This window comes from Oryctolagus cuniculus, chromosome 9, assembly GCF_964237555.1.
Source record: "Oryctolagus cuniculus chromosome 9, mOryCun1.1, whole genome shotgun sequence".
Taxonomy (NCBI): domain Eukaryota; kingdom Metazoa; phylum Chordata; class Mammalia; order Lagomorpha; family Leporidae; genus Oryctolagus; species Oryctolagus cuniculus.
Window position 1 is genome coordinate 13440997 of NC_091440.1, and position 15922 is coordinate 13456918.

The window sequence follows — 15922 nt, forward strand, 5'->3', positions numbered from 1 at the left end:
ATGTCTCTCTCTCTATATATATTTTTTTCTTTTTAAGATGGCTGATTTTGGGGCTGGCGCCGTGGCTCACTTGGTTAATCCTCCGCCTGAGGCGCTGGCATCCCATATGGGCACTGGGTTCTAATCCCGGTTGCTCCTCTTCCAGTCCAGCTCTCTGCTGTGGCCTGGGAAGGCAGTGGAGGATGGCCCAAGTGGTTGGGCCCTGCACCCGTATGGGAGACCAGGAAGAAGCTCCTAGTTCCTGGCTTCGGATCAGTGCAGTGCTGGCCGTAGTGGCCATTTGGGGAGTGAACCAACGGAAGGAAGACCTTTCTCTCTGTCTCTCTCTCTCTCTCTCTCTCTCTCTCTCACTGTCTATAACTCTACCTGTCAGAAAAAAATTAAAAAAAGATTGACTGATTTTGGGGCTGGTGCTGTGATGTAGCGGGTTAAGCCCCCGCCTAAAGTGCCAGCATTCCATATGTGTTCCAGTTCGAGTCCCAGCTGCTCCACCTCCAATCCAGCTCTCTGCTATGGCCTGGGAAAGCAGTAGAGGATGGCCCAGGTCCTTGGGCCCCTGCACCTGTGTGGGAGGCCCGGAAGAAGCTCCTGGCTTCTGGCTTCGGATCGGCACAGCTCCGGCCGTTGCAGCCAATTGGGGAGTGAACTAGCAGATGGAAGACCCCTCTCTCTCTCTCTGCCTCTCCTTCTGTGTGTAACTCTGACTTTCAAATTAAAAAAAAAAAATGTTTTGACAGGCAGAGTGATGGGGTGGGTGAGGTGGGGAAAGACTCAGAGAGGAGTTGGGAAGGGGAGAGACAGAAAGAGAGAAAGAGGGTCGGTGCTGTGGCATATTAGAATAGTAGGCCAGGTCTCCCCTGTGGCATTGGCATCCCATATAGATGCTGGTTCAAGTCCCGGCTGCTCCTCTTCCTACCCAGCTCTCTGCTGTGGCCTGGGAAAGCAGCAGAAGATGGCCCAAGTCCGTGGGCCCCTGCACCCACGTGGGAGACCAGGAAGAAGCTCCTGGCTCCTGGCTTTATATTGGCTCAGCTATGGCTGTTGGCAGTGAATCAACAGACAGAAGACTTTTCTCTCTGTCCCTCGCTCTCTCTTTGTCTGTAACTATATGGCTCAAGTAAATAAATAAGATCTGGAAAGGGAGAGGAAGGGAAAGGAAGAAGAGGGGAAGAGGGGGGAGGGAAGAAGAGGGAAGGGAGAGATCTTCCACCCCCTGATTCACTCCCTAAATGGCCACAAAGGCTGGGGATGCTTCAGAGCAAAACCAGGAGCCTGGAGCTTCATATGGGTCTCCCACGTGGGTGCAGGGGCCCAAACACGTGGACCATCTTCTGCTGCCTTCCCAGCACATTAGCAAGGAGGTGGATCAGAAGCGTAGCAGCCACAACTCAAACGAGTCATAGGGGATGCTGGTGTCGCAAGCAGCAGCTTAGCCTGCTGCACCGCAATGCCGACCTAATGCAGTCACGTCTTTCACCTACGTGTGCCTTTTTTCTGTGTCTGTGTTGAGCTTATTTGCGGACTTTGCACCCTGCTCCAGGTGGCTTTGTGACTTCATCATCCCTCCGGTAATGCAGCTTTGCAGACACAGGCGTGTTGAGATGTGTAGCAATCTGACAAGGTCTCCCTTCCCCACTTGGCACTCACCCCGGCAACATAATGTGCGATAAAGCCCAGTGGCTTGGGCTTCCCCTGTCAGCTGCTTCACATTCGTTCCTGAACCTCTGGACACCTGCTTGGCTTGCAGGTGCCCTCCAGGGGTTTCTGTTTGTCCTGCAGCTTCCAGAACACAGCACTGACACCTGACCATTTTCATTCATTCATTAATTTTTTTCATTTATTACAAATTTAGGAACTCAGGTTTGATGGAAGTTGAGAAGTTTCCTATTGTTGTGTAGCACGTGACCACAGACTGAGCTACTGGAAATAACATGGATTCATTTTCTCATAGCTTCTGTGGTCCAAAGTCTGGACACAGTCAGCTGAGGACTTGCTTAAAGTCTCACCAGGCTCAAATCCAGGTGTTGGCCACGGCTGCAGGCCCGGCAGAGACTTGACTGGGAAAAGATCCACTTTGGAGTTCCCTCAAGTCACTGAGAGACTCCTACTCCCCTAGGATAGAGGTCCTTGCTTTCTCACTGGCTGTTGGCCGGGCACTGCACTGGCTGTTAAGTCAGACACTAGCAGTCTCTGGACACTAGTCTACTCCATGTGCCCTCTCCCAACATGGCAGCTTCCTTCTTCTAGACCAGCGATAGAGACAGAGTCTTCCTAGGATGTGCTAGCTCAACAGAGACACTATATTCATTTGGAAAAAAAATATATATGAGCATACAAATCACAGAGTGATATCCTGTCACCTTTGACATACTGTATGTGTTAGAAGGGACTCACAGGGGATGGCGCTGTGGTGCAGTAGGTTAAAGCCCCAGCCTGCAGGGCCGGCATCCCAAATGGTCACCAGTTCAAGTCCCAGATGCTCCACTTTTGATCCCGCTCTCTGCTATGGCCTGGCAAAGCAGTGGAAGATGGCCCAAGTGCTTGGCTTCTTGTACCCATGTGGGAGACCTAGAAGAAGCTCCTGGCTTCTGGTTTCTGATCAGCTCAGCTCTGGCTTCTGCAATCATTTGAGGAGTGAACCAGTGGATAGAAGACCTCTCTCTCTCTCTGGTTCTACCTCTCTCTGTAACTGTCTTTCAAATAAACAAAATAAATCTTAAAAAAAAAAAAGGACACACAGATCCTGGTCACACTCATGTGGAGCGCCCCAGAAAGGTCATAAACATGAGTGTCACCTCATAGTCTACCGGCCACAAAGTCCACAGGTAGAAAGTCTGGAATGCCAAAAGAAAGTGTGGACGTTGTTCTGTAGTGAGTGAAGCTACTTTTGAGCAGTGGAGAGCCATGATGGAGGATGGACGGCGCCACTGTGCGGGAAGTCAAGTGAAGGTGGGAGGAGAGAGAGGGGTCCAGCAGAGAGGGTGGAGGGTCTGACCAGGGCTGGCGAGGCGGAAGGAAGGTGTGGATAGGAGCTGCTGCAGCTGTGCAAGCAAAGGCACTCATCAGGAGCGAATGATCCAGACTTGAGGCCCAAGCGCCTGTGTGGGGGACAAGACTACGGAGGGTCAGAGCTTTCTAACTCCCGTCAACAAAACAGGGAACACACTCTGGGGCAGGGGGAGAAGTGGCTCCTGGGCATTTTCATCTGAAGAAACCTGAGCGATGGCCACCTGGGGATGCTGAGCGAGAGTTCAGAAGCAGGGCTGTGCGCTAAGGTTAGAAAGTCATGCGCTGGCCCTGCCCGCTGGGGACAGTCAGCGCTGACAAGGGTCTGGTAAGCGAGTACAATGTGCTCTGTCTCCTCTTCTCCCCCTACAACCTCCCCAGTGAATTTCTTTTTTTTTTCCTTTTTTTCTTTTTTTGGACAGGCAGAGTGGACAGTGAGAGAGAGAGACAGAGAGAAAGGTCTTCCTTTTTGCCGTTGGTTCACCCTCCAATGGCCGCCGTGGCCGGCGCGTTGTGGCCGGCGCACTGCGCCGATCCGATGGCAGGAGCCAGGTGCTTATCCTGGTCTCCCATGGGGTGCAGGGCCCAAGGACTTGGGGCCATCCTCCACTGCACTCCCTGGCCACAGCAGAGAGCTGGCCTGGAAGAGGGGCAACCGGGACAGAATCCGGTGCCCCGACCGGGACTAGAACCCGATGTGCCGGCGCTGCAAGGTGGAGGATTAGCCTAGTGAGCCGCAGTGCTGGCCCCAGTGAATTTCTAAGTTGGTTCACATCTGCACGACTGAATTCCCTGTTGTTCCCAGGGCTGATTTTTCCCTCTTCCTTACTCAGATGTCCACGTCAGTGCTTTGGTTATGAGGCCAAAGGTACACACTGCCAAGAAACAAAACGAAACAATCAATACACTTACTTGCTCTTTCCTTGTATTGGACACACCTCCCTCTCCCCATAGTCTGGAAGAGTTCCCCTGTGTTTGGGCTGCTGATGGGCTGGCCTCCTATGGGGCTGTGACTTTCACTCTGACTTTGCCAGCTCTAGACCTGGTTTCTGTGAAGGTGGTAGAGGAAGTGATGGGGGGATGGGCGCCACACTCCAAGCTTCCTCTGGCCTGAGTCAGGAGACCAAAGTTGTTAATGAACTTGATAAGATAAAACTGAGGGCCGGCGCCATGGCTCAGTAGGCTAATCCTCCGCCTTACGGCGCCAGCACACCGGGTTCTAGTCCCAGTCAGGGCGCCGGATTCTGTCCCGGTTGCCCCTCTTCCAGGCCAGCTCTCTGCTGTGGCCCGGGAGTGCAGTGGAGGATGGCCCAAGTGCCTGGGCCCTGCACCAGCATGGGAGACCAGGAGAAGCACCTGGCTTCTGGCTTCGGATCAGCGCAGTGCGCCAGCCACAGTGAGCCGGCCATGGCGGCAATTGGAGGGTGAACCAACGGCCAAGGAAGACCTTTCTCTCTGTCTCTCTCTTTCACTGTCCACTCTGCCTGTCAAAAAAAAAAAAAAAAAAAAAAAAAAAAAGATAAAACTGAGCACTGGCCAAAAGTACCTGCACAGTTTCTTGGTGTTTTTTTTTTTTTTTTTTTTTTTGGTATGTTATAGTTTAACCAAACTTGTTTCAGCTTCCTTTGAAAATGTTATAGAAAATAAGTCAACAAAAGTTGATTTTTCTGAACTATATTATGTCCATCCATAACTTAAGTTCATGTCCTGCTCCTCCTACTGAGGCTTTAATGAGCAATGATAATCAAATCTGTAAAGATTTGTTTTTTAAATGATGGATATTGGCCACCCCCTTCCTAGGGGTCAGCTTTAGTTTTCAATCTAATGATTTATCGATTTAGGTATCTGCTATTTTGGCCCTTAAGGAACTTGTTGGTGACTCACTTCTCTACAGCACTATTCTTTTAAGGCACTGAAGTGCAAATCAGGACAGTTACATAATAAAATGATGATCTGATAACAGGCACAATGGACATCAGCCATGAAATATGCATTCAAAGTTCAGATAACAAGAAAAAGAGAGCATAGACTGAAGAAAATAGAACAGAGCTGAGGGGACCTGTAGGACTACAACAAAAGATCTAGTATTCCAATCACTGGAGTCCCCGACCTTTGGCCTTTTGGGAGTCAGGGCACCAGTGGGACCTGGAGAGCACATCCGACTGCTCTGGAAGACTTCAGAGATGCAGTCATTGCACCATCTGTCTGAATCCATCCCACAAGACCCAGGTCTCAGCTGGACTTCTGATGAAGTGGTAGCCAGCTTGCTCTGTGTCTCTTGTAATTGTTCTCCTATTGGTTCTGTTAACAGCGCTGACTAATGCATGTGGAAGGTGTAGTTCATGGATCCTCAAAGGCCAAACCTTCTCCAGGAAGGCTTCTATGCTCTTGTCCTAGTGTTCCCTGTGTCACCGCTCTGGCCCAGCAGGGGCCAGGTCTCTCCATCAGAGCCCAAGTCTTCCTGCTCTCTGGGGTTATCTGCACAGGAAGGGGAGCAGAGGACAGAGATATTTAAGATTCTATTTTGGTCATGATTTTTTAAAAATAAACTTTATTTTCTAGGACAGCTTTAGATTCATAGCAAAACTGAGCAGAATTTACAGAGATTTCCCATATACCCTCTGTGGCCACACACTCACAGCCTCCCCCATTATCAACCAAAGTGGTACATTTGTGCCAACTGATGAACCTATACGATTAGCAAGTCATTACCCAAAGCTCATTGCTTGCATTAGGACTTACTCTTGGTTATGAAAATTTATTCTATGGGTTTGAACAAATGTGCAAGGACAAGTGCCCACCATTAGGGTACCACACCATTAGTGGTTTCACTGCCCTAACCCTTCGCCTCCACCTTACACTACCCACCCCCCCACCCCTCCCCCCCCAATCCTTGGCAACAACTGATCTTTCTATTGCTGCCATAGTTCTGTCTTTTCCAGAGTGCAGCATAGTTGGAATCAGACAATGGCTAGCCTTTCCAGATTTGCTTCTTTCACTTGGTAGCATGCATTCAAGCTTCCTCCATGTCTTTTCATGGCTTGATCGCTCTTCTTAGTACAGACTGCTGTTCCGTTGTGTGGACGCACCACAGTTTATTTATCATTCACCTACTGAAGGGCAGGTTTTGGAATTATGAATAAAGCTGCTATAAACAGCCATGTGCAGGGTTTTGTGTGGACGTAATTTATAACTGCCTTGGGTAAATATCACGTAGTACAACTGCTGGATCATATGATAAGAATGTTTAGACAGTGTGTTTAGTTTTCTAAGGAACCACCAAACTGCCTTCCAGAGTCACTGTGCCAGTCTGCGTTTCCACCAGCAAGGAGTAAGCCTTCTTTTTGTGTCCCATCTTGGTCAGCATTTGGTGTTCTAAGTTCCCCAGGATTCTTTTTGAGCCTAATTTTATAAGAAAGAGTTTGGTTACCATCCCAGAATTTTATTATACTCTAACTTGATAACTTTGCATTTTATATCTTTACCCAAGAAATTAATAAAAACAGAGAAATAGTTAAGAACAAAGAATACATCCTAGGAGCAACCTCCTTAGGATTAATTTTTTTTCATTTAATCCCTCATTTTCCTAATATCTCATTTTTCTCTTAAAATTATTTATTTATTTGAAAGGCAAAGTTACAAAGATAAGGAGAGATAGAGATCTTCCATCTGCTAGTTCACTCCCCAAATGACCTCAATGGCTGGGACAGACCAGGCTGAAGCCAGGAGCCTGGTACACCATCTGGGTCTCCTGAATGGGTGCAGGGGCTCAAGCACTTGGGCCAGCCTCTGCTGCTTTCCCAGGTGCATTAGCAGGGAGCTGGACTGGAAGTGGAGGAGCCGGGACCCACACCGGCGCTCGTATCAGATGCCAGCTTGCAGGCGGTGGCTCAGCCCGCTACACCAAGACGTTGGCCCCACATCTCATTTTATAAAAGTGAGAAATTAACTTTACCTTTATTCTCATTCTGATTCAGGAAACTTGGTGACTCTCTCATCATGGGTCTCAATTTTAAAGTGAGGGGTAACTCTATCCCTTTTCTTCTTAGAAATGGATGTTTTCCTCCCTGGGGAGGAATTTCCTGCCTCTGTACCTGCCCCTTCATCTCCAAATGGGCTAACACGCTCCACTACAAGTTCAGAAAACAGTTTAAGCTTCCCTGGGGTGGGCGTTGTGGGGCAACAGGTTAAGTCTCCAGCTAGAACACCCACATCGCCTTTTGGAGTGCCTGGTTTGAATCGTGTCTACTCTGTGCTCTGATCCAGCTTCCTGCTAATGTGCCTGGGAGCAGCAGAGGATGTCCCAGATACCTGGGTTCCTACCACCCATGTGAGAGGTCCGGATGGAGTTCCTGGCTCCTTCAGTCTAGCCCTAGCTGTTATGGGCATTTGGAAGAGTAAACCAGTGGACAGAAGTTCTCTCTCCCACTCTCTGTGTCACTTAACTTTTCTTTTTTCTTTAATTTTTTTTATTAGACAGGCAGAGTTAGAGAGAGAGAGAGAGAGAGAGAGAGAGAGAGAGAGAGAGAGAGAGAGAAAGGTCTTCCTTCCATTAGTTCACTCCCCAAATGGCTGCTATGGCCGGCACGTCGCGGCCAGCGCGCTGTGCCGATCTGAAGCCAGGAGCCAGGTGCTTCCTCCTGGTCTCCCATGGGGTGCAGGGCCCAAGCACTTGGGCCATCCTCCACTGCACTCCCGGGCCACAGCAGAGAGCTGGAATGGAAGAGGGGCAGCCGGGACTAGAACCTGGCACCCATATGGGATGTTGGTGCCACAGGTGGAGGATTAACCAAGTGAGTACGGCGCCAGCCCCTACTTTTCAAATAAATAAATAAATAAATCTTAAAACAAAACAAAACGGAAACCAATTTCAACTTTCCATCCTCAGCTTTGGGGCCAATCTTGCTCTTTGCTGAATTCAGTAGATGGAACAAGTCTTTGCCAACCACGTTGCTGACTCTTCTTGGTTCTGGTTCTGGTTGTCTGAGGTCCTTGCTTTCATCGAATGCTAAGTTCCAACCGCTCTTGACTCTAAACTTACTTTTGTAGCCTGACAAGAAGGGTCCCTGTAGCCAGTCCCAGGGCTGCCCGACATGATTGCGTGTCTCTTTGGATCACCACATATTACTTCCTTCCTGTTGTCACACCTCAGCTGGCCTGACGCCCACACACTACTTTTTTTTTTTTTCTCTAGATTTCCAAAGTGCTAGGCCTCTCAGTCATGGTCTTGTCAGCTGCCTGCCTGGGGGCCCGCTTCCTTCCAGGTCTCCCCTGACATCATGAGCGTGTCCAGACCCCAGGCTCTGCCCCGTCTTGGGCCATCCTGTCCCTTCGGCTCCATCCACAGGCTGCTCTGACAGAAGGCTGTGGAGTTCCCAGCAGGGCACCTCCTTGGAGACGGCAACCTCCTTGTGCATCCGCGCACCTGTATTACACGCTCCGCTAGCATGCCCCCCAAATCAGGTTTTGCTCAGCCACATCAAACACTTGGCTTCACATTCTCATTTTACTTCGACGATACATATGATCAAACCTCCTTTCACAGATGGCCCTTACATAGCTGCTTCACTGCTAGGCTTTGTTCTTTTACAAAAATACATCAGGAGGATCCGAGAGTCTGAGCCTGTGATGAAAACGCTGCCTTGGCCGAGCATGTGAGAGCAGTCGGGAACGTGTTCTTCCAGGGCTCCTCAGACAGCAGCCGTCCTCCTCAGCACGTCCCTTTTGTGACTCATTTCCTTCTAGCAACACAGAAACATGAACGCAGTGCCAACCAACCACAAAACAGTGTTAGGAGAACGCCGGTCACAGGGCCAATGCCGCTTTACTTCCTAGACGCTTCTGATCGAGTGCATTTGTAATAAAACACTCTAGGGTTCCAATAGCTGATATTATTTTTGGCTGTGCTGTGAACTATATAGAATGTGATGGAAAATCCCTCCGTGCACAGCAGCCTGGCCTGCAGCGCCCATAAAAGGAAATATGCTGGCTCGAGAAATCGAATGATTTCATAACCAACCTGTGCGAGCCCTGCTTCCCCCCTCACATCTGAGAGCACATTGGCTCAGAGGGGAGAGAATTCTCTCTCCCTCCACATGTTTTCATCTCAGGGCTCCTTTTCTCAGTCTCCTAGTTAGAAGGCTGTTTCTCTCTACCCCAGAAGATGATCGCTCCTGAAACATTCCTTTACGATCGTAGAGGATAACGTTTCTTCCAGAGCAGAAACTCCATCGGTAATACTGATAGAGGCTTCTGAGGACGAACTCATTTCTCTGTTGGGTGCCTGAAATGGGCTAGGCATAGACGCGAGTCTCGCACAACGGCAGACTCTGAGATAAGGATCCAAAGGCAAGGGGTTTATTTGAAAGAGGGTCCCAGAAAACACGATGGACATGAGGAAGGGAAGGGAAGGAACCCAGTGGAACAGAGCATTATCAAGCAGGTGACCCACCGTGGGCATGCAGAGCTCACTCTGTACCACTAGGGGATTCTGACACCGAATTAACTCAAGCAGGGGGCTCCGCTGCTGGGGTGTGAATCCACCACTTCACCATCCATCATTGGTTCAGGAGGCTTTCTGGACAAGGATGTACCTAGCACTTCTAGCCTCCCTACGCAAGCCCTCAGGGGTCAGCTATAAGTAGAAGTGAGTGCCCAGGGATTTGGGGGGTGGGAGCACTGACAGCATCTGTCACATGCAAGAAGACAGAAAGGATTTCTCTCCCATCCCTACTTCTGACCTGAAGGAGTAAAGAGGATACTCACTCCTCAAACCCGGTTGTGTCCAGGGTGATGAGGGTCGCAGATGAACAGGGAAAGACCTGGCGCTATGGAGGTGATGAGTCTGAGGGAATGGGTGCAAAATGGGAGTCAGCTAGTGGTGCAGAAGAGCTGGGCCATGACTTGTCATCGTCAGTTGCCACAGAATGGCATCATCAGGTATGACATGGAAATGCCAGCCTTCTGCAACTGTCTGGCCGAGGGACATGGCCATTCCTGGTGCAATCAGACTTTCCCAAATAGGCTGGAAGAAAGCAGGGGAGCTGCTCAAGGCTTCCAGGGCCTCCTCCCTGCCTGTGGAGCGCTAGCTGAAAAATAAGTGAGGGGAGCCAGGCAGGAGGCCGGCAGGACCGGCTGAAACCAGCATGCTGCAGGCACAATTACAGTGCTGTGCAGAGTTTTCCCAGACGGGGCACTGTTTAGGACACTGAGACTGCTAGCTGCGAGGGGCACCTGGTGTCCATCTGGTTGTGGGTTGTCCAGTTCTGTGACGAGGCAGGGCGGCCATGTAAAAAGGTGGAAAGTGCTGGGGGCGCTGCTGGGTGTTGGGGCGGCGGGGGGGAGGGAGGGCAGTGACTTTGCACGGTAACGCAGCACAGGATCTGGAGCTCCAGTTGCCTTGGTGGGACTCTCCCTCTTTATCCTCTATAACTTTTCCTTTGTCCCAGTGCTGGCCTTTGGAATTCCCTGATCAGTCTTAGGGATGTTTCTGTTAAGACAGCACCTGGCCCGTGACTCCCTTTTGGGTGGTGTGTGTGCTTTGTGAGGAATCGGGACGGTTATGACAAAAAGCTTGTGACCGATGTCCTCTCCCTGATTTTAGTTAGACCATTCTATTCCAGATGTTTCCAGGAAACTGACTCTGCCATGGACACAGTAGTGTCCGCAGAATTTTCCTGCCAGTCTCCCCACCCTTGACCTCCTACTTCCCATGCCAGGTTCACACGCCGGGCACTGGCTCCAACAGAAGTGCTGCTGCCTCCTCCTTTGGTCTGTGTGGCAGGCCCATTGCGGGGTTCCCTCCATTGTGATGTCCATTCTTCCTGCAGAGTTTGAAACGTTCTCAACGTACACTCGGGTTATCTCTCCTTTGACAGAAACACACTTGGCCACACCACGGGCCTATCGTATCGATAAAGACAGGCTTCACTTCCTTTCCTGCCATGTGAACTTAAAGGTATAAGCAACGTCCAGGCTGGAATTCTGTGTACTGGGTGACAAAGCACAGTAAGGAAGCACAAAGCTGCCACTGCATTCTACCCAGACCAAAAGGAAAACAAACAAAACAAGATCCCCCACCATCATTTTAGCCTAGACAGCATCTTCAAGAATGAGTAACAGGATGCACACATGTTGCCTTATGGGGCTTTGGCAAATGCCTATAAATGATACTATTACATTCTACTTAGGATTTGAAACATAGCTTCTTTTTCAAAGGAAAACAAGCCTTTTATTGTTTTCTTTGCTTTCTGGGACCCCTCAAATGTTGAAACACAGTTACAGACAGCAGTCAGCTTGATTAGCCCAGAAGATAAAGGGAATTGCAAAGTTTAACTGAAAGGGCTTGTGTCCCTAGAGTATTTCATGCTAGTTGCAATTTCCTGAGAAATTAAAACTGATGTGTTCTTGTAAGGCAGGCACCCATGCCAAAGGGGGAGAAACAAGCCACACCAGAGACAAAGAGTAGGAGCGAATATTCCACAAAGAAGCAGCTCACAGCGAGGGTGGAATTATTTTTCTTGCCCAACCAAGAGGAGTTGGAGGAAATAGGGATTTCTCAACATAGAGAATAATGGTATTTTTCCTTTTTTATACGCATGTGGTTGACCACAATTCTTGATCTTTTTTACAAGACTTTGAATAATGTCAGCTATCTCAATAATGAAGTTTTAATCATAGCTTCCATTAACAATACTATTTTAAAGCATAAATATTGATCATTTATACACACATGCACACATATTTTTTAAGATTATATATCTATAATCTCGTTTTGAGGTTATTTACTGGTATAAGAGTCAGATAGATAAACAGAGACAGAGATAGAAAAAGAGACAGAGATGTAGAGATGGATATAGAAAGGAAGAGAGAATCCATCCACTGATTCATTCTCCAAATGCCCACAGTTGCTGCTGATGCTAATCTGGGGCCAGCGCCAGAATCCTGGAATACAATTCAGGTCTCCTATCTGTGTGGCAGGAACCCAGTTATTGGGTCATCATTGCCGCCTCCTTGCATTAGCAGGAAGCTGGAATCAGGAGAAGGAGCCAGGAATTGAAATCAAGTGAGATGTGGGTGTCTAAGCCATTAGACTAGACATCCTATAGCTATATATCTATTCTGACAAAATGTTTTCTTTCTCTGAATATTACTTCCCCTGAATCTGACTATATGTGTATTTAATGTAATATTTCCTTTACATGTGAGTATTCCATTTTTCTCATTTTCCATCAGGAACTCCATTTCCACTAATTCTCATTCTGCTAAAAAAAGGAACCATTTAAAAAATTAGGTTAAGAGTATTATTTCCTTTTCATTTTAATCCTCAATAATTTACATAAAAGCAGGTTATGCCCTACTTCTAGAAAACAGCTAAGCTAAAGAATCCATGCAAAGAAGCTATCATTAAAAAAACATTCTCCATTTTCTAAAATATTGAAAAGAGTAAAGTTGAAATCATCTACACACATGATTTTGTTTCTTTGAGAGTAGAGAAATATGGACTTTTGAGGAAACCTAAAGTCTAGGGTTTTAAATGACAAACACAAAGGAAAAATAAGTTCTTCAGAAAAAAAATAATACAGTAAACTATGGCAGTTTTATAAAAAAAAGTCAAAGAGAATATGAAACATTTTTTGATAACAGTCCTTTAATGCATATACAGTCATAATAAAAATTTCCAAATTAAGTAGGTCCAATTTTTTTAAACTTACTTTCTGAATTTTCATTGATAGGTAGCAGAGAAAGAGGCTAGAAATCTCATCAAACCGTTCTTGCTATTTAAGTTTTCTCATTCTTTTCGGGTAAGGTAAGATTTTTATTTAACCTTCACAACACTGCCAGATAAATTTTATTAGAGCAGAAGCTGAGACTGTGGTTTTTGGGACTGAAGCCTGGCATGGAACCATCCCGGAGGTTACGGGAATGGTCGTTACCTGTTAACCCCTTGAATGCCGCCTCCCAGACATTACTTTCCTAATTCTCCCAAAGATTCCTTTAAGGCTGGTATTGTTATCCCTATTTTACAGGCAAGGAAGGTGAGTCTTAGAGAGACTAAACAATTTGCTGTTAGTGGAGCTAGGATTCCAGCCAATGTCTACGCACTCTATTTCAGATTAAACAAGCTGATAGAGAGATAAGGGTGGAGAGAAGAAGGAAGAAATAGGGCTAAAAATGGGACTTTTCCCCAGAGGTGTGAGTGAGTGGATTTGGGAGTTAAACTTTGAAGTAGTCATTGGGGTGTGAATTAGAGTAAACCTTAGGTTAGGATTCATTCTGGGACTGACTTTGGAGTTAGGGTTTTATCAAGTGTTTCAGGGTCAGAATGGCCTCTGTGTGGAAGTTACATTAAGTACTGGGAAGGGATTGGAACAAACTTCCCTAACGATGAGAGCCAGCTGGGCAGTTGCTCCAATTACAAATTCTTCTTTCTTCTCAGACCTGCTGATTCCTGCTTCCCAGGGGCAGCTCTGCCGTTCCCAGTGTAACCCACTTGAGTCTGGTCATCAGAAAGCAGTGAAGTCCTGGGCACTGCACACAACTCTGGCTTCTCATTGGCATCATCTGGAGAGGTCTTTATAAGTACTGAAGTGTGGACCTATCCTTTGAAAAACTCAGAATTATGTGGCTTGGAGACTACCAACGCTAGGTCATAAGTGAGCTTTCTGGAGCTCTGGGAACACTCATGGAGTCCTGGGCTGCCCTGTGAGAAGTCTGACTACCCCAAGACTACCATGCCCAGGAGAACACAGGAAGTTCATGAAATTGCATGAAGAATGAGATGCCTGGCCAGCCCCCATAGCACTTCTCAACAGGATGAGTGGCAAAAGATCAAAATCCACCTTTAATCTGCCAAGACACATCGTTTAAAACATACCAAGTTGACACCTGATCTATAACATAAAGGGAAATAAAAGGAAAGCAATTGATAATACAATAATAGTATCATGGTAGTTTTATGCCTAGACAAAGCAAATGTACTGGGCATACAGAAGAAGGCATGAGTATTTGAAATCACTGGAGAATGCAAAGCTGGAAGTACAGGCACAGTCAAGTTCTGGCTCTTCCATTCTTCATTCCAGCTTCCTGCTAACGGATACCCAGGCAGGCAGCAGATGATGGCTCAAGTACTTGGGTCCCTACCACCCATATAGAAGACCTAGGCTGAGATCTGGGCTCCTGGTTTTGGCTTGCCCTGGTCCAGCCCTGGCTGTTGCCTGCATTTGGAAAGTGAATCAGTGAGTGGAAGATCTCTCTCTGTCTGTTTCTGTCTCTCTTGAAAATAAACAAATCTAAAACAAAATTTTAAGGGAGTAAATGGTTGCAGGTGAATTGAGAAAAAGGACCAGGATTTACACTACCACAAAACTAGAGGGAGTTTCCCAGTTTGTCCCCCCAGTCACGATTCCCCAGACATGGACTCAGGGTAGTCCTAATCTCGGAAGTGGGCCCCAGTTATGGAGAGAGGAGCCCCAGGAAAAGCTCTCTCGTTCTGGCTGTAACAACTGGACAGGCGGTTGCTGACACCAGCAGAGGCTGGTGTGAAGGCCCAGCTTGCTCTTCTCCTCTCTCCTGACTCCACATGCTCAGGCACTCTCAGTCACAGCAGCCGTGGGAGCCTTCAGTTGGCTACAACTTTGGGGGCAGGGGCCACTTCTTGTTTATTTAGAGGGGCTGTGATTCCCAAGAGGGGATCAACTGCCACTGCTTTTGTCTCTCTTTGTCCGTCCACGGTTTGGTCCTGGACACGGGAACTGTTCGGAGAAGTGTGCAAAAAATTGGAATAACTAGTGCCCCATCTTTCTAGATGGAGCAAATAAATAAATAAATAAATAAAAACAAAAACGAACTTGCATGGAACGAGAATGTACCAAGGCCACAGTAGAAAAGGAGTAGTCTGGATTTCTTTTAGCTTCTTCTCCATCTCTTCGATCTGTTTCTGCATCTCGGCTCTTTTTTCTACACTGGTCAAGAGCTCAGCTTCCCTTCGCTCTTTTAGTTTTTTCCGGAAAACTTCAGCCTGGACTTCTTCAAAGGAGAACTCCCCAACTCCCGCATAAGTCTTCTCCGTACAGTACGTCATCTTCTCTTTCTTCTCTCCGGACTCTTGCTGATGACTTTGAACCCTTTGCAGGGGGTCTCCTTCTTCCTTTCCAGGCTTTCTGGTGCTTAGAACACTGTTTGTAAGGGGTTCAGTTCTACATGGGGTCATAACAGGTTGTTGTGCCGTCTCTTCCACACATGGAGTAAAACCGGGATGCACGGGGGGCCCAGCTGTCACAAAGCTGTATTCTCATGAGGCTTGTTTTGCAAGGGCCTGCTTGCAGCTCATTTTCTTTGGCCCTGGCCACAGGGCGTGCTGTCCCTGGCTGGACTGCAGGCTTAGACAACTCTGCTAGAGAAGCCTCACCTGTGTTTTCATCAAAAACAGTAATTCTACAATGACTTTGCATATGTTGAGGGACTGGATTTTGCAGTCCTCTGTTCTGGCTTGGAGCCTTGAGGGCACCTCCGGCACGGCTGACTGGTGCTCTTGCCATCTTTTCTTTTTCCCTTTGCTCTTCAGCTCTGCCAGTGTGCTTCGCTGTGATACAGAAGCTCCAAAAACTTCCTCCTCGCCCTCCTTCTCAAGTGCCAGCAGAGTCTGTCGAGACACCCGAGCTTGGAATTGTCGGTGCTGGGACTGTAGTCTTTCCAGTGGCTCAGCCCTGCGCCGAATTCCTTCCTGAAATATCATATCCGCTTTCTTAAAGTTTTCTCAAGCTTCATACTCTTCAGCCCATGAGATACAGAACTGAGCAAGTGAAATGCCAATCTCTTGGCTGTGCAAATAGCTGTACATATCCAAAGGCTCATTGCATAAGTGCCCCAATTTAAGCCAGAGACTGAGAAATTTGGGATCACTATAATACCGTTT

At 47.8% G+C, this 15922-nt stretch overlaps 1 pseudogene; it reads right to left on the minus strand.

Moving 5' to 3' along the window:
* Nucleotides 1-12682: 12682 nt before the first annotated feature.
* On the minus strand, nt 12683-15922 carry LOC103349134 (mitotic checkpoint serine/threonine-protein kinase BUB1 beta pseudogene; annotated as a pseudogene).